Genomic DNA, 22,720 nt, shown 5'->3' with positions numbered 1-22,720 from the left:
GCTTACAGCACAAAAGGCTTTAAGAGCAGGTTATTGGTGGCCTGCCATCTTCCAGGATGCGTTTGCGTATGTTAAGAGATGCGATATTTGTCAACGACATGATAGTCGAGAGAATAGGAAATGACCACTCACCCCTATTATGGTGCTACTTCCATTTGAGAAGTGGGGAATAGACTTTGTGGGTCCTATTACTCCATCGCCGACTACGCAAAAGAGGTACATCATTGTAGCAACTGACTACTTCACAAAGTGGTCAGAAGCATGTGCAACAAGGAAAGATGATGCTAAAGAAACTGCTAGTTTCCTTTTAGAGCAGATAATATGCCATTTTGGTCCGCCAAAAGAATTAGTGTCGGACCGCGGAACCCATTTCCTGAATAAGGTGATCAAAAGCTTGACAGAGACTTGGAAAATCAAGCATAACAAGACAACCCCATATAACCCGCAAGCCAATGGGCAAGTTGAAAGCACCAACAAGCAGCTTGTGGGCATCCTGTCCAAAATTGTGTCGGAAAAGAACGGGATTGGGATAAAAAGTTATACATGGCAGTGTGGGCCTATAATACGACTTTCAAATGAGCCACTGGCCATACCCCGTTCAAGTTAGTATATGGGGAGGAGTGTGTCTTGCCTTTAGAGATTGAGCTGTCGACTATTTGGTTTGCCATCAATCATTCTTTGAGTGATGAAGACGCACTTTTTGAGCGCTTGACGACACTGGCACATTTAGATGAGCTTAAGCTGCAGAGCTTATTGCACCAAGAAGTGGTGAAGCGCCGAATGAAGCAGCTACATGACCTCAAAGCCAAGAAATACACCTTCAAGAAAGGACAGCTTGTTCTGTATTATGACGCACGACGTGAATTATTTCCAGGCAAGCTAGAGCCCAAATGGAACGGGCCCTATAGGATTGTTAGAATAGGAAAGAATAAATCCACAGTCTTATTAGCTGGCCTTGAGGGGATAGAATTTAAAAATAAGGTTAATCTTAATAAGATTAAACCTTATTATTTCTGATTGCACTAATACTATGACTGCCTTACAGGTCTAGGCGAGATCGATCAAATATCTGCAAGGAAATCGTGATAGAGGTTGATGGGTCGTCTGATCCCTTATTTAGAACACCCATATTTAGAACAGAGGTATCATCAGGGAAAGCTCATTTGGTAGAGTAAAGGATATGAGGTGATTGAGCAAGAAGGCGGGAGATTTATTTGGAAGATCAAGGTCTTCTGCCATCACTGTCTACAAATTTTGACGAGCATCCCTGTTGAATTCAATGACACAGGAGGGATGGAGCCTACAGTCCACCCGTTGAATATGCTGAATTTCGATTACCATAATTACGAGTAGAGTTTCGGATGGCGGGATATGTAAACCCTTTATGGACATACACCTTGTACTTTGATGGGGCGTCCAGGGGTGCATGCAAAAAAGGAAGTGTAGGAGTTGTCATCTGAGACCCCCGACGACGCATTGTCATGAAGTTAGCTGCTTATCTCGGGGTGAATTTTACCAATAATATGGCAGAATACAAAGCCCTGATTATGGGTTTGAATATTGCAAAGAAGGGTGGTATCCGCCAGTTATTGGTGAAAGGGGACTCTCAGTTGGTTTTAAATCAACTCAATGGGACGTACATGGTACGGAACCCCATCCTTTGCATGTACCATCATACTGCCATAGCCTTGCTAGACGAATTTGATAGAGTGTCTTTTCAGCTGATTCCACGAAATTGGAATCAGTTTGCTGATTCATTGGCTAATTTTGCGTATGAAGAAGACCTCTTCTTTAATTGTGGCCCTTGTCCCGATATATCTATTGACGATGAGACATGACCTAGTCGTTTGTGGGGTATGCTTTCTGAACATGCCCTCTTTGGCAGACGATGGTTGATCTGGGTGATGCAGAGGGTAGGCAAGACTCATCTGCCTTTATTATCTTGGACCCACAGACTGATTAGACGGCATGTGATGCGAACACCTCTTGCGATATACGCAGGAGGGATGGGTCATAATTTAATGCACCTAGTTTAGGGCTATGAGCCTCTGTTCCCCTGGGAATGGTATGCTTTGATGTCTATCATAGTTGTTTCCAGGAGGATGTTATGCGAAGTATTGTTTGATTTCATTAGGCCAAGAGGGCCATTTCCCTGTCTAGTGCGGGTGCGTTTAATCGGGTTTTTGTTTTAAGTGCTGTGTTGGACAGGTTTCGTGGTTCATGGAATTTGGTGGAGCCTGGAGGAGCCTTTGCTACAATGGAAGCTTCTTGTGGCCAATCCAGGTGATACCTCTCCTTTACGAGTACCTTTCTTTCCTGTTATATGTGTATTTGTACTTGTTGAGGGGATATATTTTTATTGGGGACCGGCAACCAAGGCATGAAGTCCCAGGTTTAGGCTAAGTATGTTTGAGGGAGGTCGGAGTAGTCATTGCCTCCTGTAAAGACATTGTCAGGCATCGAAAGACCTGTTTTAGAAGGAAGTCTTAGTGGCCTTGTTCTGCTAACCTGCTAGGCAGCCATTCTAGGAGTTCTTGTTAGTAGTGAGGCAGTTAGAGAAGCCTGCCAGAAGATAATAATGATGATGCCAAGAGACCCTGTACATCTGAGTATAAATACGAAGGTGTGTAAAAAGGGGTTCTAACCCCTATCAAAGAAAAGAAGAGAATTGAAAATGTATAGGCAGTTGATCGTCGCCTTGCGAAGGCCTGGTAGGTTCCTGGGGACAAGTCAGACCCGGGGCCGACACCTTGTCTTCCTAGGGGTGGCTTCTTGCTGGAAAAAAAAAAAGACAAAACAAGGAAGGTTGGAGCGAAAATAAAAGTGAGCGTTAGAAAAGGATTAAGTGTCGCCTTGCGAGGGCTTGGTAGGTTCTTGGGTGCCGAGACAGGTCCTGAGGCCGATGCCCTGTTCTCCTTGGGTCACTACGCTCAGCTCCCTCCTTTTTACATGCCCAAGTATGTTAATAAAATAAAAACCCTAAAAGAAGAAATGTACTGAAAGACAATACTCCTTGATCAGGCTATAGGAGTCCTCGCCTTGTAGGAGCTCCTAGTTGTGTTGTCTTTTGTTGGTAAGTAGTTCAGACTACCACTTAGGGCAACCTCTTTGATAGGTTCTTTTTAGTTTGGTTGTGTTGGAGCAGTTGGTTAGTGACTCGCTTCGGATCTTCTATTAGATGATGCTAGGCTTCCTCCTTGTGGATGTCATGCCTTGGTTCTGTCCGGGGGTAGGGGGAGCATTGTGTTGAGTTTTATTATGTATTTGTTTTGTATCAGTTTGATGCTTCTTTGGTTGTTTATGTGCAGATATGTTCGTGGATTCGACGGGCTGAGTCGTCCTATCCCGTGGTCGCCAATGAGAGCGGAATTTTGGTGCCGAAAAGTGCTTAAAAATAGCTAAAAATTATGAATATCAAGGGAAAAATATTCAACGTCAAAGGCGGTGGCTCTATCTAGGACGATTTTAAGCAACAAAGTGCTTTAAAGGTGCCCGAGCAACACTTGTTGATTTTTCATAATTTTTCAGACAGTCGTGCGGGTTGACACGAGCTACTGGGCAATGTGGGATGCCAAGCCGGACGCCTAGGATTTTTCAGAGTTCAATTCCGAGTCCGGACGGGGAAATGGCCAAGGAAACGGTCAAGATGCGAAGAGGTGGACATTAGAGTGGCCAAAGTGGGCATGACCTTTGGGAGCCCAATTTTAAATGTCACATGAAAGGAAGGTGAAAAAAAAGATGCCAAATCGTGGAGAAGAGATGGCGCCATCTGCGCTCGATTTTTGCGCTCATGGTCTTGATGATCATCTTCCTAGCTGTGAGCAACCTACCCAATTGACATTGGCCCTTGCTTCCCCTCTGCCTGCTGGTCATTTCGCCGCCCTTCGCTCGCGCAATGGTGGTCCATATGAAGATCTCTGAAATCAGTGGGTTAAATGAACAACATTCCTGTATACGATTAAATGGTACCTTGAGTGGATTTTGTACGAAATGTTTATATGTTGAGTGACGCACCGAGGGGCCAATCCCCAAGGTGTAGGAGAGTCGTAGAGGAGTGGCGGCACTCAGCCGTTGGAGGACCCCCTATGTCTGTGCTTCGTGCCATTAGGCAATGTATAAGGAACTCCCTCTGAGGAGTAGTGGGTGAGAGAAGAGTGGACTACAAACGACGTAATACAAACGCAAGATATTTAGGAAGGCAATGTATGTGTCATCAACGCTCCTGGCCGCGAGGCCGTGGGGTTGTTGAGCGCATGAGATAGAGGTCCGGCTAGTGCACGAGCCAGTGCCAGCCCGTTCTAGGTTCCATCAAAAGGTGACATTCTCAAATATGTCACTAAGTGTTTGTCTTGTCAACATATCAAAGCCGAGCATGTCGAAATGCCAGGGAAGTTACAACCACTCGACATTCCCCAAATGAAATGGGAATTCATCAGTATGGACGTTGTTGTTGGCCTACCCCAAGTTCAGGGAGGATACAACTCCATCATGGTTGTGGTTGACATGCTTACTAAGGTTGCACACCTTATTCCAGTAAAGACAAACTATAAAGCCTCAGATATTGCAAGGTTGTTTATCAAGGAGATTTTCAAGCTACATGGGCTACCCAAAAGAATCATTAGTGATCGTGATTCTCTCTTCACATCACACTTCTGGAGAGCTATCTTTGAAGCCATTGGGACTCAACTCTGTTTTAGTACAGCTTATCATCCCCAAACTAATGGCCAAACAGAGCGATTCAATGAAGTCATTGAGGATATGCTAAGGGCACACTACTGTCGTGAACCAAAAAGGTGGATTCAATACTTGACTTTGGTGGAATTTGCCTACAATGCTTCTTACCAACAAAACATTCAGATGACCCCTTTCCAAGCATTGTATGGTCATGACTATCGAAGTCCCCTAAACTTCTCAGATCCAACCTTGAGGGTTGAAGCTTGAAGGCAGATGTTGGAAGAGATGGATGACCAAGTAAAGTCAATAAGACAGGACATCCAAGTTGCCAAGGATAGAAAGAAGGCATACGCGGATTTGAAGTGTCAAGATAGAACCTTCGAGGAAGGAGACCTGGTCTTCATTTGCATATGCCCAAAGAAGAGTTCTCTATCCTTAGGATATTGCAAGAAGCTAAGTCCAAGGTATTGTGGACCATACAAGATCCTCAAGTGCCTAGGACCCAATGCTTATAGACTGCAACTCCCTGAGAACCTGAGGGTTCATAATGTATTCCATATCAGCCTATTGAAGAAGTATGTACCAAATCCTAGTCATGTACTTGATGACCAACAAGTTGTAATGCCTAGTCAAGAAGTCCTTGAACTACCGCCTGACAGGATCTTAGATGTTAGGGAGAGACAACTGAGATCCAGAACTTTGAGAGAATGCCTTGTCCAGCAGAAAGATTATCCTGAGGAGGATGCCACTTGGATAGATGAAAGCACTCTCAACTATCAATATCCCCAGTTTATCTCGAGATGAGGACATCTTTATTCCTTCAAGGGGGAGAGAATGTAATATTTCTGTTGAATAAACGGACGGTGCGATTGTACAACCTCTATCGGCATAAACGAGACCAAAGTCAATGAAACCCACTTGTTTTCGTGTGAACCTCCTCTTGGGAGGAGGTCATGAGGATAATATCGGAATTGTGGCAATTTTTTTAAAAATTATCCCCTTTTTCCCCCAGTCGACGGTCATGCTGGAGGAGAGGGAGAGAGGTGCTTATGGCTAAGCATCTAGCTGGAGCCATGAGGGGGTTAATGCTCATGCATCAGGCCACGTCGGGGAGGGGAGTTTGTAAAATATTACACCGCGCAGCAAACAGAATCTGAGAAAGAGATAGAGAGTACACAACAGATAAGAGGAGAATCAGTAAATTCTTTAACTCCAAACAACTGATACAAAGATGGCTCTGTCCACCCGTGCGCTTCCACTGTGTGAAGCTTAGATGGCGATCTAGACAGAAGATAGGTGAAGAGCTTAAGGCTAGCTGGAACAACAACTCTGACTGGGTGAAAGATGAGTGAAAGATGGCTACGAAGGGGTTTAGCTTTTATAGCCCGCGAAGGTCGTTAGGTCGGACCTACCATCCACGGCCCCAGGACCCCACAATAGGGGCCCATTTTAACTCCCTTACACCGCAACTCAATGCAATGTGCCTCGAGTTGCTACCAGCTTAACCACTCCGTCTAACCCAAAGATTAGACCCACAACAGTCACCTTTTTGCCATCCGGTCACATAGACCTCATCTGATATACAAGTCAGGACTCAACCAATGTCCGGGCTCACATTTGGCTTCTTCTCATAATGGGGGCCTTATAACTTTGAGCACCATGGATCATTGGTAGCACCTAATGAGGGTGGGGCATTGATCATATCTAACAAAGTTACCTCTCCCTCTCCCTATAAAAACCATCACCATGGGAGTAAGGAAGAGAAAGGGAGTGTAACACTACCAGGCCAAGGGAGTGGTGGAGAGGCTGAAGGTGAGAGCCGTGAGGTCACTGTGTGAGTGAAAGGAGTAATTTTGCTTCAACCTTCGCCAATTAGAGTGTCGTGAGGCTGCCGTAGACCATCGTGGAGGGAGGAGGATCGACGCTGCCAGGCCGTGTGAGGGAGAGAGTTGAGCCATGCTGCTTTGTGCCGCACCGTGAGGGAGGAGCGCCGCCGAAGCCGTCATTTCGGCCTACCCACCACCAAGCCGCCATTGAAAAACATCTTCTCTTCCTCCATGTGGAGTGGCCACCACGACTACAGAAGCTTCCCAGAAGCTTCTTGGGAAGCTTCTAAGGGGGGGGCTCCTTAAGGCCCCTTCCCTTGCGTTTTTACACAATGGGATTTTTACTCAGGAAATTAAGCTTTTCCCTTGCCTTTTCCCCTCAAGAATTTAGCCCTTTTCATTGGAATCCTTCCCACACAAGTCCATATTTTATCCCCCTGGAATTTAAGCTCCCTTCCCCCCCCCCAAAACCCCCTTAGACTGGGTTTTAAAGACCCTTCCCGTGGGAAATCCCCACTCAAACTCATATGTACTTGCGGGCTCTTAAAAACCCTTCCTATTGCCCTTCTCAAGCGGTCTCTTATATCCCCAGGAATTAGACTTTTCCCCCTTACATCCCCCATAAGCCACACTAGCCAAATTTAAAAGGCCTTTCCCTAGCAATTCCACAAAGCCTTTTTACAACCCCGGTTTCCTTTCAAACGCCTTCCATTTCAAGTCTTTTAAATCCATTCCCTACTTCGAGGAGGCAGATTTAAGGCCTTCTAAAGCTCGATTCTGAAAGATGGTGGAATCGGTCAAGGAAGCCGAATCAAAAAGGGAGTTTTGTGTGCAAAGGAGACAACCCAAGAACATAAGTCTGCGGGCCAACGCGAGAAGGTTGAATACGCGATGGCTCCTAAAAAGGCACAAGGCGCAACCACAGGAGGATCATCTCCTAACATCCATGTGGACATTTCACCACAAGTCTAGGTTTTCTTCCTAATTTTTAATTTATGTCGTAATATTTTAATTGTGCATGGATCGTTTAAGGAAATAGAATGCACTTTTTCGATTGAAATACTTTGTCTAAATTAAAGGAAATAGCTTATGATCAAGGAATCGGTCATTTGTATTTTTTTCAAATAAACAAATGTAAAAAAAGGAGCATAAGATCTCTATAGCAAGTGGTTTTTATGCATTGCAAAGTAATGAATTTAGATCAACTAATGCCCATCTTTATAAAGTCGAAATTATTGTTGTACACTTTGATTATGCATGGAAAGAATAAATCATATGTCACATTATTAGGCATATTTTCTTTGAAATGATTCATTAAAAGAAGGTCGCTAATAATCCATAGGAATTTGCAAGGCATGGAAATGGTTCTAGAGCTGCATGAAGTAGATTAAACTCTAGTCAATTGGCTTAAATCTCAATCAACTACTAAAATAGGTACAAAAGGTTGTGTAATGCTCATTCAACATACGAATATCTCATTTAGAAAAGAAGTTAGAAAAAGCTGCATGGTTCACATAAAACCCTAAATTTTAGTAGCATGAATCTTGAATGCATGTTATAAAAGGATCAATTGGAATTATGCCATAACTTAACATATGCTTTGATCTTAACCAGAAAAGTTAGGGTTTGCACTACAACAAAAAGGCTCCATAGACGCGCTTGTAGACGCAATATTTGAATTGTGAAAAAAAATGTCGAGCGCGTTTATTACCGCGTCTACTGTATCGCACCTAAAAGCGCGCTTATAGTCAGAGTTACACGCCCACGTAGACGCGCATATAGACGCATGTATTGACGTGCTACGTAAATATATAATCATATTTATAAAAAAGTGGATATATTCATATTGTGCGTTTATACACGCATGTATCTACGCGTCTAAAAACGCATTTACTCTACAAGTTTTTAATGAGAATAGACATGCATTTATCCTGCAATTTAGACGTGCTGATAGATGCGCAAAACAGAGGTATGAAAAAAAAACCAGAGAGCAAGCCACATGCTCTCTGGTTTTTTTTCCCCCCATCAACATCAAATTGTATGCTTAGGGAAAATAGAGAAAGATTATTTCAAAGATTGGATACTGAAAACAAAACAATGTATATAGAACATAAAATTTCATATATATATAGATGAAACATTTTTACATTATGAGTTCTAGTGCTTGTGACATCATGGTCGCAAGCACTAGCTGAAAGTAATACATATCAAAAATGAAAATTACAAGCCAAGGGGAGGCATGCATGCATGGGCCTCCTCTATATCTCCCCAGAAGAGGCATCATCATCGCTACCACCACCGTTTCATGTGCCGCTGCCATTGCTGCCACTGGTAGTGCTAGTCCCCCCTTCGCTATCCTCAACTGCATCAGGGTTTGCAAGCCACATGCTCTTTGGTTTTTTTCCCCCCATCAACATCAAATTGTATGCTTAGGGAAAACAGAGAAAGATTATTTCAAAGATTGGATACTGAAAACAAAACAATGTATATAGAACATAAAATTTCATATATATAGATGAAACGTTGTTGAAGGGTTTATGAAAGCAGAGTCGTGTCTACAGAAGACCTTGATAAATATCAAGATGGAAGATCAAACAAGTGACTGAGAAAAATGATATCAAATAGTATTCATATTTTTGCCTTGAAGTTTGCAAAATACAGGATGAATTCAAATCTGTTCAGTTCACTGATTTTAGGCTTTGAGATCCTTGACCTCAAGTCTTATGTACAGAAATTCAGATTTCAATATACAACATTATTGCGAACTTCTTGGATTCTGATATCAATAATGTGCAGGAAACTGCCATCAGTGAGTTTACAAACAAGAGGCATGAACTGTAATAGAATCTTTACTATCCACCAAGATTATCAATATCTTCTGAATTCGTAGTCATTGTTCATATTTGGAGCCATGGAAGATAAAGATGTGTCATGAAAAACTTCAATCAGAGGTGGAGAAACGAATTCATCGTGCTGCAACCACCTTACACGTACATAAAAAGCTACTCTCCTCATGTGATCAACTACAGTCCTTGTCAAACAAACATTACGCCAGCCGCTTAAGTCGCTGCTTTCTTCCTCACGTATAGAAGCATCCGGACATATATGAAGTAGAACAGGAGAGATATGAGGAGGAGTGACCGAAACTGAGATTTGCAATGATACTGGCTTGCAGTCATGGTAGAGCTTTGATTCCATGTGCAAGGGCACCCAACCATCCCAAGACAGAGTGGGTGAACTAAGGATGGTTTGCCACAAGATGTCTAGATAACCAATTAGTTTAGGACGTGCTAGAAAACTGAAGCAGTTTGACTTTCTCTCCCGGAGCACCAATTGCAAGCCTTCTGTTGAGGTTACACACTGAAAGCCCCAGAAAGAGTTCCACTCTATGTTGGATCCGGCTTTGACCCAGGAAGTTTCCAAATCAGAAAAAGCAGAATCGTTCTGAAAGAGCACTTGTACAGCTAGATTTCCCCTATGTTTGGGGTGAACATTCCGACCGCCAAGCACTGTGACAAAGACTTGCATAGTATTTCGAGCCTGAGTGTAACCATCACATTGTCCATTTGCTACAGGTACCACACCTGTGGCTGCATGTATGTTGTAAGAAGAAGGTAGAGCAGGTAGTCGTCTTTAAGCTTTATCACATAGAAAAATGATAGCCTAATAGTGGAATATGCTGACATATTTAACCACCCAATCAATCTGGGGACTTCCAAAATCATCTTTTATATTTCCCCTGTTGCTGCTGAGGAGATGAAGATGGTATTGAAGAGGGTGTGGGAGTTGAAGATGGTGCTGAAGCCAGTGGTTGAGATGCTGCATACTGGAGTAATTCTGTGAACCGAATTGAGCCCCTTTTCCCAAAGTCGACAAGCAGAATCGCCCACTCTTGTTCTCAGTTCATTCAAGTTGCGATCAATCTCCACCTCATGATTTGACACAAAAGGCTTCAGAAACGTGGAATAGATGTAAGTTGATCCCAGTACTGGCACCAGAATCGGAGCTGTTCAACATCCGGTTTGTTATTCTCCACGGACTTGAAGCACTCATAAGCCCCCCGATACATGTAGCCAATGACCATTATTATCTCCCTCGTAACGATGGATCCCCATCATGCCTAGAGCACAGAGGAGACAGCAGACAGTTCTCAGCGACCTGTTCCTCATTCGTATCCTCTGTTCTCCTTTTTTTTTTCCCTCCCGTCTATTTTTTTCCCCTTGTCTATTTTCTTTCCTCCTTTTACTATTTTCCCTCTCTCTCCCGATTCAAAAAGCTCCTCTTTTCAAAAATAGATCAAAAGCTTTTCCTTTTCCAGCCTGATCCACATCTTCTTTAACCATTCAAACCCCCTCTTTAGCCTTTGTAACTCCCATATTATTATTCTTGGTTCAATTTTAAACCATCTATTCTAGAACTTGTAGGAGTTTTAGCTTCTTCCTTCTCCTCCGATGCGTGTGTAGTCACATATGCATGCACCTGTGTGTGCTCATGGCCATGGCCACCGTGCTCCCATGGATACCACAAACCCAGAAGGACAGGGCCATCCTCTTTCGCTCTGTAGGAAACCCAAAACCGCATGATGAAGCAGCCTCAGTCATTAAGCTCAAACCGTGAATCCGTCCAACAGTCAATGGCTCCTCTTTTTGCTGAATCTACGAGCAATAGTGCTAATGGATTTTGGCAAGCAATGATTCCAAACCTTTTTGCAGCAACATGTATCAACATAGGCTGAAAGCATCTCATCATGCTCACTCATGCGCAGAAAATAAATGTAAACACAACAACTGAGTATATACAAAGTATCAAGTCACACGCAATTTTTGGGTGGTTTTCACACCTCGAATGCGCAGCAATACGACATCCACCCCCTCTAATCCTGCGCATCCTCCGGATGGGCCAACTACCCGTGATCATTATCATCAAGATCCACAAATAAATCAATCTCTTCGTTATGCATTTCCGGTAGATCAACAAGATTTTCAGCCATATCATCTGTCCCTTCCATTGGAGTTTCTTGTCGTTGTTCTTCTCTTGAAAATTCTTCCAATGCATAATCCTCATCATCTCTTTTCTTGAAAATCTTGATTCTTTTTCCAGCAATTGGCACTCTAAGCACTGTCCCATCCAATTCTGTCAACTCATATGTTGCATTATCAAAGACATGTCTGACTATGTATGGCCCAAACCATCTTTTCACCATCTTCTGAAGTGCAGTATGCTGATTTTCAAGACTGCTATCAAAGACCAATACCCAATCTCCCTCTTCTATTGCTCTAGGCCGCAAGCGATGCCTGCTATCAAACCTGTCCTTGTTCCTTAGTCTAGCAACTTTCAACCTGTCAATAGCTAGCTGAATATCCTCAGGTCTCCTTTCCAACTGTCGAATCCGAAGAGCTAAGAGCTCCTCTCTCGTCAAATCCTCCTGCCATGGTAAAACTGACCAAGTCAAAGCACAAGTCTCAATCGGCATAACTGGTTTCTGACCATACATCAACTCTGCAGGCATATATCCTGTAGTAACACTATGAGTCGTACGATCAGCCCATAAAGCAAATGGTAGAAGTCTCGGCCATTCTCCAATCCGTCCTCTGCATGCTTTGGCTAATGCTTTCACTATTGGCGGATGCCCTCTTTCACTCTTCCCATTTCCCTCTGGATTGTATGCTGTGGTTAGAGCCAATTTGATTCCTAGCTGAGACAAAAACTCCCTAGCTTCATCTGCATCCAATTCACCACGATCCGCAGTGATCTTACCCACACAACCATACCTGCAGAAAATTTCCTCCAATAAGAACTTACACACTGCACTAGTGGTCTTTGTTCTCAAAGATCTGCCCTCAACATGATTGGTAAGATCCTCTCTAGCCAAAACAATGTACCTCATCTGCCATAGACCCATAGGCATGGTAACCAAATCAACTACCCACTTATAATGAATGCATAGCGGATAGGTCGGATGAAGCTCATCTCTATGACGCACTACTGAATACATCTGGCAGTCTTTGCAAGTCTCAACAAAGTGAGAAACGTCTCTGTACATGCCTTTCCACCAATATTTCTCCCTGATCTTCTCATAAGTAGCCCATACTCCTCTATGACCAGCCCAAGGACTCTCATGAAACTCTCTCATCACCTGTAACTGTGTCTCTCTATCGCAGACAACCCGCAAAGGTAATCCGCCTCTTTTCTTCGGATGCTTCCAAAGAGATCCGTCCTTGAGAAAATAACCATAGGCTTTCCTTTTGATTTTCTTGAACTCTTCATCTGTCCATTCATCTCTTTTGCTTAGTGTACTAAGGTACCTGCCAATCTGTAACCAATCTCCAACATAGAGTTCTTCTGTGAAAGCCACAATATCATAAACATGACAAACATGATCAACCATAGTGGCTGAAATTTCTGCATCATCCTCTTCTGCAAGTAGAGTCTCCTCATCATCATACCTGGCTCTAGACAACATATCAGCCACTGGATTATCCTTCCCTGCTATGTGTTTAAATTCCGGATTTAATGACTTGATGTATGCAATCCATCTCAACATGGCTATATCCGGAGTAGAGCAACTCGTGATCATACCAATCAATGGCAAGCAATCTATCTCTACCACAACTAAAGCTCCAATAAAGTACTCCTTGTCACATTTGAGAGCCGTGACAATCCCCAATAACTCCCTTTTGATTTGCGGATATCTCCTCTGTCTCTCATTTAGGACTTTCGCCCCAAACCGAATAGCATACCTATTTCCATCTGCATCATCTTGACCCACAGCCCAACCTATGCCAATTGGACTAGTGTCAACTGTCAATACAATAGGCCTATCACAATTATAATCCGCTTTCCTGAGAGTAGGAGCATTCTGCAATAACTTCTTTAATTTCCGCATGGCTCTAGTGTGACTCTCATCCCAATAAAATTTCTGCCCCTTTCGAAGCAGCTGATACAAACAATCTGCTATGTGTGCAAAATGAGGTATCCAAATCATATGAAACACACAAGCACCAATGAATCTCCGTACCTCTGAAGTAGTAGAACAATACTCTGCAATCTTGCCTATAGCATTCACCTTATCAGGTGAAGGTTTCCTGCCATAATATCCACACATATGCCCAACAATAACAACCTCATTCACTCCAAAAACAGATTTTTGCCCTGAAAGTGTCAAGTTCACTTCTTCTAACCTAGCCAAAATCTTCTCACATGCTGAAATATGATCAGCCACAAAGTACCTGCATCCCTGCTCATTTAGGCTCTCATTCTTCTCTTCTTCTGCACACCCCTTAATGGGCACATCATCCAAGAAAGGCATAGTAAGCTGAGGTATGTAATCACGAAGGACCTTATGCATGGCATTCATCATATGCGCAACAGAATTAGTGGCACCTTGAGGCAAGGTACACATCTTGACAAGCCCAATAGGAGTTCTCATGGTGGTTATGTCCCTGCTTTCCAAAGCCAGCTGAAACTGATCATAACCTGAATACAAATCACCCAAAGAATAGATGGCACGTCCAGCAAATGCCTCTGCAAACTCATCCACAACTGGACCAATACCAACATTCCTGATAGTAACTCTGTTCACTGGCTGCATGTCCTGAATAAATCGAAGAGTACCATTCTTCTTTGGAACTGTAAACCACCTGTTTGAGTATGGTGCAGATGAAGGCTCAAGGATTCCCATCCTGATTTTCTCATTCAATAAATCAATCAGCTTTGGCAAGTGTGCTTTAGGCACTGGAATAGGTCGGAGATTCCATGGAATATGAGGAATAGTAAAGATGACCATAGGAGCAACAATATCAGGATTCACACATCCAATCTCATGTGGGACAAAAGCAAATCCCCTTCCATGACGCTCAAGCATCTCCTGAAAGCATTGCTTCTCCATGGGTAACAAGAAATCACCATTTCCAATTTTCAATTCAGCAAGTGTCTCTGCTGAAAATTTATGACCAATATGCTCCGGATTCCTTAAAATTTGTTGTTTAGCAGCCCTCTCTATTTGCTGATCACTGTCAGGTGGAAGCGGTACAGCAACCGGCTTCACCTTCTTATCCACAGTTTTGTACTTCGTGTCAACCCTGGCTTCATTATGCTCTTCTGCATTACATAAACCTTGCTGTAAATCAGCAATTCTGCACTCCAATGGCTGAATATTCTCAGCCCTCTGCTCTATGGACTGCATAGAAACAGCCCCAAACTCTGAATGCTGAAATATTTCAGCAGTAAACTCTGTTGGCTGAAAATTTTCAGCCCTCTGTCTCTCTGAAAGCTGATCATAACCAGCTGGAAACTCTGTTTGCTGAATTTCTTCAGCACTCAATACTCTTTGCTGAGTTACCTCAGCCTCTGACTCAATCTGTGACACAAAATCTGCAATTTCATGAAACATGTCCAGGGACTGCACTAATACATTACCATGACAATTCAGCATATCAGTTTTCAGCATATCTCTCATCTCTGTCATCGTATCTGCACAAATCACACTGTCATACATACCATCTATGTGCTCATCATCCTCCAAAATTCCTGCATTTTTCAAATTTTTCTCCTTCCTGCATATATACTGCCTGGCAGCTCTAGACAATCTAGAAGTCTTCTGATAGCTCATTGAACTGTTTGCTGAAATCCCAACATAACCGGAGGAGAAAACACTGCTGCTGCCAGGAGGCGAGAGCTCCAATCTCCTCTCCTCTGTACCACCGTCGTCTCGCGAAACGGCGGTACCTAATGAAAACCCGAATCCCTCACAGTGGGCAAGGGTGCATCTCTGAGAGTATCCCTGTTTCTAACATGGTTCACACATACAGTCATAAACTGAACTGCTCTCATACCATCTTTACTGCGAATCCGTGCATAAGCAGATCCATCATCCATGACCTTTGTCTCCATGCGCATCTCTGTAATGAATGGCTGACCAAGAATTATGGGATACGAGCATGAATCCTGCACAAAGAAATGAAAATCCTCCTCTACATCACCAATAGAAACCCTGACACTAGGGCAAGCAGCATATAAATCACCTGCAGTGTTATTGGCGGCTCTCATACGCCACCCATGCTCTACATCCATAGGCCATCTGTTACTCTCATAAACTCCACGAACAATGAGATTAATCTCTGAACCATGATCAACCAATGCAACATAAGGAACCTGTTTTTCTCCAACCTTTACCATCGTCTCTGTAGTTGCCCTAGCCCAATGGCTCCGCGAAAAGTGACTACGCGGTATCAAAACAGGCTCATCAATTTCAGCATAATGCATAGGCTGAACCCTCTTCTCTACCTGCGGCAAAACAGAAGCATTATCAACCATAACCTCATCATCATCCTCATCCAACTCTCCAATCAAAACTCCCTGTGAATCAGTGGTAGCCAATGAATGTCTTTTCCTCTTCAGGACCTCCTGAAACTGATCCTGAAACTCTCTTTTTGAGATGCCCAAAATCTCGGAAATAGTAAAAGTCACCTCACTGCCAAGTATCTTATCATTAAAGATTTTCTTCATGTCTGTAGATGTCTCAATGTCGGACATCAATCTGAATCCTGGCTGCTTTCTCTCTCTAGGCTCTTGCCTCTTTTCCCTCTTTTGAGCATCCTCCATCTGTCGATCTGCTGGTCTTGAAGACGGTCCTGCAATAGGTGGAGTAACAAACTCACCCCCTCTAGTCTTCTTAGCTGCACTTGGATTTTCTTCATCCCTCTTACGCTTCTCCTCAACAAATACATCTGCACCATGAGATTTAGCCAAATAAGCATAAATAGAATACCTGTCAACAGGCGAGTCCCATCCTGTCTCTGATCTGATGCTAGAGCCTGCGCTAGTCAAAACAGTTTGCTGAATTTTTCCCTTGTTTGCAGTCTCCATAGCATAAGTCCATAGTGCGGACTGAGTCTCCGATCCCTTCTCAATCTGTACTCCATATGAAGAAGCATCACCTCTAGCCGTCACATAAGAAGTACGCGCAGCCATGTCCTCCACTAACTTCTTCATTCCACCTTTACCGAAGTTGGTAGCAAGTGGAGCTCCTGTCTCAGTCAACCAAATCTTACCATCTTGCCCCCAATATACCAAATTCTGCCTCCTTGCATCCTGGAAAGAGTCACAATCCCTGCAATGCTGATGCTCCGTACTATCACACCAAATACATCTCCGATCTCTCCTAGGTGCACTAGGAGCACTCCTAGGTGCAATAGGAGCACTAGAAGAAGTAGCAGGCGCAGTCGAGGCAAACTGCTCCTTCAACTTACCCACCAACTCCGCTTTGACTGACTCAAGTGTCAAATCTGTGATACCTTTGATTATATCATCAATAGAGGTAGGCACCGATGGAGTGGATGGTTTTGGAGCAGAAGGTGTAGGCATCGGTCGTGGTACAGGAGGAATAGGTGGAGTAGAAATAGCAGGCACTGGCATAGGCCAAGAAACTGGCTGAGGAGGAGAAGAAATAACAGGGATAGAAGTAGGCATAGGAGCAGATGATGGTGTAGGTGTCATGGAACCATTTTGTAGGCGAGTCTTCCATATCCTCCTCTTGGTCAAAGTCGAGACTGCATCCTGAGCATCTTGCCAATCAGTTTTAAGACCCATAGGCTTTGTGCGATCTTCAAGAAGCTCACCCAATTCTTCTTGAAGAGCAGGATCTGCAGCTTGCAAGAAAAGCTCAACTTTTTCAACATCCAATGCTCTTTGTTCAATGGCATCAAGCTGACTATACCTCTCTTCAAATTCTCGAATCAACTCCGAAGCAGCAAGACCCTTGTTTGGCATGTAGACCCACTCTCGGAATGACCGTCGAGTAGCCATACCAAAGTCCTCAAGGAAATATTCTTCTTTAAGAGCCTTCTTAAAATCTTGCCAATGTGTGTTTTGAAATAAAAAGACCAGTCACTTTTGTTCTCAAAGCAGGTGTGACAAGACGAAGGAAGTACTTACTCATAAGTCCAGCAGGAACTCCAAAAAACCCCATCTTGATCTCATATGTCTTCAAATATGCTGAAACATTACGCCCGTCAAATAGCTTCTTCTCACTCTCAACTGCTTCAATAGCCTTAGTCGCACTGTTTGCATTCTCCTGCTCCGAATAGAGTTGCCTTTGCTGAGACAACTGTTGTTGATGCAATTGTTGTTGCTGCTGCATATACATTTGTGTTTGCTGATTTTGGAGCTGCATATACATGGACATATTCTGCAAAATCTGTTTTAGATCCTCCGTTGAAGTACTTGACGCAGCAGTCATAGATGGAGCTGAAGTAGAGGCAGCTGGAGTTGTAGAGGAAGCTGAAATAGAGGCTGAAGTATCTCCCATCCTGAAATTTCTGCGACGCTTTCACGTCGGGTTCACCAAAGAATGTTGAAGGGTTTATGAAAGCAGAGTCGTGTCTACAGAAGACCTTGATAAATATCAAGATGGAAGATCAAACAAGTGACTGAGAAAAATGATATCAAATAGTATTCATATTTTTGCCTTGAAGTTTGCAAAATACAGGATGAATTCAAATCTGTTCAGTTCACTGATTTTAGGCTTTGAGATCCTTGACCTCAAGTCTTATGTACAGAAATTCAGATTTCAATATACAACATTATTGCGAACTTCTTGGATTCTGATATCAATAATGTGCAGGAAACTGCCATCAGTGAGTTTACAAACAAGAGGCATGAACTGTAATAGAATCTTTACTATCCACCAAGATTATCAATATCTTCTGAATTCGTAGTCATTGTTCATATTTGGAGCCATGGAAGATAAAGATGTGTCATGAAAAACTTCAATCAGAGGTGGAGAAACGAATTCATCGTGCTGCAACCACCTTACACGTACATAAAAAGCTACTCTCCTCATGTGATCAACTACAGTCCTTGTCAAACAAACATTACGCCAGCCGCTTAAGTCGCTGCTTTCTTCCTCACGTATAGAAGCATCCGGACATATATGAAGTAGAACAGGAGAGATATGAGGAGGAGTGACCGAAACTGAGATTTGCAATGATACTGGCTTGCAGTCATGGTAGAGCTTTGATTCCATGTGCAAGGGCACCCAACCATCCCAAGACAGAGTGGGTGAACTAAGGATGGTTTGCCACAAGATGTCTAGATAACCAATTAGTTTAGGACGTGCTAGAAAACTGAAGCAGTTTGACTTTCTCTCCCGGAGCACCAATTGCAAGCCTTCTGTTGAGGTTACACACTGAAAGCCCCAGAAAGAGTTCCACTCTATGTTGGATCCGGCTTTGACCCAGGAAGTTTCCAAATCAGAAAAAGCAGAATCGTTCTGAAAGAGCACTTGTACAGCTAGATTTCCCCTATGTTTGGGGTGAACATTCCGACCGCCAAGCACTGTGACAAAGACTTGCATAGTATTTCGAGCCTGAGTGTAACCATCACATTGTCCATTTGCTACAGGTACCACACCTGTGGCTGCATGTATGTTGTAAGAAGAAGGTAGAGCAGGTAGTCGTCTTTAAGCTTTATCACATAGAAAAATGATAGCCTAATAGTGGAATATGCTGACATATTTAACCACCCAATCAATCTGCGGACTTCCAAAATCATCTTTTATATTTCCCCTGTTGCTGCTGAGGAGATGAAGATGGTATTGAAGAGGGTGTGGGAGTTGAAGATGGTGCTGAAGCCAGTGGTTGAGATGCTGCATACTGGAGTAATTCTGTGAACCGAATTGAGCCCCTTTTCCCAAAGTCGACAAGCAGAATCGTCCACTCTTGTTCTCAGTTCATTCAAGTTGCGATCAATCTCCACCTCATGATTTGACACAAAAGGCTTCAGAAACGTGGAATAGATGTAAGTTGATCCCAGTACTGGCACCAGAATCGGAGCTGTTCAACATCCGGTTTCTTATTCTCCACGGACTTGAAGCACTCATAAGCCCCCCGATACATGTAGCCAATGACCATTATTATCTCCCTCGTAACGATGGATCCCCATCATGCCTAGAGCACAGAGGAGACAGCAGACAGTTCTCAGCGACCTGTTCCTCATTCGTATCCTCTGTTCTCCTTTTTTTTTTCCCTCCCGTCTATTTTTTTCCCCTTGTCTATTTTCTTTCCTCCTTTTACTATTTTCCCTCTCTCTCCCGATTCAAAAAGCTCCTCTTTTCAAAAATAGATCAAAAGCTTTTCCTTTTCCAGCCTGATCCACATCTTCTTTAACCATTCAAACCCCCTCTTTAGCCTTTGTAACTCCCATATTATTATTCTTGGTTCAATTTTAAACCATCTATTCTAGAACTTGTAGGAGTTTTAGCTTCTTCCTTCTCCTCCGATGCGTGTGTAGTCACATATGCATGCACCTGTGTGTGCTCATGGCCATGGCCACCGTGCTCCCATGGATACCACAAACCCAGAAGGACAGGGCCATCCTCTTTTGCTCTGTAGGAAACCCAAAACCGCATGATGAAGCAGCCTCAGTCATTAAGCTCAAACCGTGAATCCGTCCAACAGTCAATGGCTCCTCTTTTTGCTGAATCTACGAGCAATAGTGCTAATGGATTTTGGCAAGCAATGATTCCAAACCTTTTTGCAGCAACATGTATCAACATAGGCTGAAAGCATCTCATCATGCTCACTCATGCGCAGAAAATAAATGTAAACACAACAACTGAGTATATACAAAGTATCAAGTCACACGCAATTTTTGGGTGGTTTTTACACCTCGAATGTGCAGCAATACGACAACGTTTTTACATTATGAGTTCTAGTGCTTGTGACATCATGGTCGCAAGCACTAGCTGAAAGTAATACATATCAAAAATGAAAATTACAAGCCAAGGGGAGGCATGCATGCATGGGCCTCCTCTATATCTCCCCAGAAGAGGCATCATCATCGCTACCACCATCGTTTCATGTGCCGCTGCCATTGCCGCCACCGCTACTGCTAGTCCCCCCTTCGCTATCCTCAACTATATCAGGGTTTGCCTACACAAAGGATTAAGGTATATAAATACCATTACAAATAATAAATTAGAGTTATCTATACTTTTCATGTAAAAAATAAAACATACCTCTTCTGGTGGTGGAATCCTCATGGCGCGATTATATTGCTCCTCCGTGATGAGTCCCTCCTCGTAGAAATGCTACCAAGTGGATGCCCGGTTATGACCTCGATGGTAGCCTACCTCTCTAGGAGTAGGCATCCTACCAACGATATGATACTACAAAACAATTTGAACATACAACATATTAAAACACACTACATAATGAAGTGAAACAAATTACAAAATTTAATTTAGAAAAAGAAATCAAATAATACTTACAAACTCAGCCTCCCATGACTCCTTGCCACCCGATCCATAATGCGACGATCCCATGGTTGTCATCTGGATACGTCGCGCCTCTGCATGCTGGCGATGTGTCATTTTCTGCGCTGCTCTCTTCTTGGCCTCTTTCCACTCCTTGCGGTGGCAATTGGGTGGTTGGCCATATCTAGGGTGCCCCTACTCTTGTCTCCGCAATGACTCCTTGGCGCGCGTCATAAGGTGAGACCTCTTGTTATGAAGCGCGTCTCTCACCTTTGACCATTCCCAATCATCTGAGAATTGTGAATTCTCGGGATTAGGGTACCTTTTATGTACTACCCGTAGCACCTCTTGCCACAAACCATTTTTTTGGTGCTTGAAGGGAATCATGCAATCTTTGTATGTGGCATGCACAACACTTCTCAAGTAGGCTATCACTTCCCTCCCCTCAAAGTCATGCAAGATACCACCAACATCAGTGATAGAGTAGTACATTTGTGGAGGCTCACCTCTCTCATTTTCCGGTGAGGGTGATCGAGAGCCACCACCTAGGCAACCCCCACAAATCCCTCAACCTCCTCGTCTTCCCGCACGACTCTCCCTCCTCCCTCGATGTGCACTACTCTCTACCTCACTCGATACACGTGCTTTTGCAGATGCACGTGCTTCGACCGATCCATGTACCTCAGCTGATCCCTGTGTAGGCAAAGATGTGATAGGTGTCCCAGACATCACACTAAAAACCTCCTCTGCAGTGGAAGAGCGACCAAGATAATTGGTCATCTCCCCCATGAATTGCTCCTTGTTGAATGGGATGCTGAAGGATCCAGGATTCCACATCTACACAAGAAAAATCATATTACCCTGTGCAGATAAAACATATTACATGCAGCGTCTATACCTGCGTCTATATCTGCGTCTCTGTGGGCGTCTGTCAGTGGTCTCTGTGGGCGTCTGTTCCAATGGGTGGCGGCTAGGTTGCAAGCTCCTTGTCCTCCTTCTCCTTCCCTTGGTAAGTTGCTTGAATCTTCTTCTCTTCCTTGCTGTTTGGCTCTTGTTCTTTACTCTTTGGCTCTTCTTTCCTCCTGTCCTCTTTTTACTCTTATTTCCTTGCCTCATTGGCTTCATGAAATGATAGATAGACAGGAGTAGTGATGTCGAGCTCGAACTGCAGAAAACGCGCAAAAAACGCAGGAAAGCACAGGTTTGAAAAAAAAGCCACAAATTTTTTTTTAATTTGTCTATACATGCATGGCGCATTTGTAAGCGCGTGTAATTGCGCGTATGTATGCGCAGATAATGCCTATTACATGCACTTACAAATGCGCAGGAACAATTTAGGGAATCAATGCATGCATTTAGGGAATCAATTGACCGATGTGGTGACATATATAACAAATCTTGAGGATAAGAGATAACACATCGGCAAGTCAATTGGCACATATGTAGTGACTTACTAGACCATCCCATTTACAATTGCATGCAAGTATCAATAGGTGGATAAAGCACGAATGGCTTTTAGCTAGAGAGAGATAATGCAATGAAGGTGTATACGAAAGAGATAGAGAAAGGCATATTATCCATCAATCAATCAAAGATATGTACATGAATTGACTTGATATAGTAATTAAAGTATCGTCATTTTTAGGATGCTCCATTGACTTCTGTAAGTTCCTATAACCTTGAAGTAGAATATAGCCAACCACACTGTCCATAGAAGGGAAACTTGGCCTCATCAAATTAACCAAGTTAATTTACTTATACATTTCATAGATAAGCGATTTGTAGTTGGCTTGTTGGTATTAGACACCAACAAGTGGACACATTGGCTAAAGATAATGAAAAGAGGACATGTGCACATTGGCTACATGTGGTCCACCTTATCTAAAATTATATGTGAGCTATAAGTGCACCTTGACATGATTGAAATAGCTTGCACATGCACAAGCCAACTGATTTACATCAATCT

This window comes from Lygodium microphyllum, chromosome 20, assembly GCF_053477565.2.
Source record: "Lygodium microphyllum isolate KBCC chromosome 20, Lygodium_microphyllum_v1.1.10, whole genome shotgun sequence".
Taxonomy (NCBI): domain Eukaryota; kingdom Viridiplantae; phylum Streptophyta; class Polypodiopsida; order Schizaeales; family Lygodiaceae; genus Lygodium; species Lygodium microphyllum.
The sequence above is the reverse complement of the archived record's forward strand: the minus strand, read 5'-3'. Positions refer to the sequence as shown.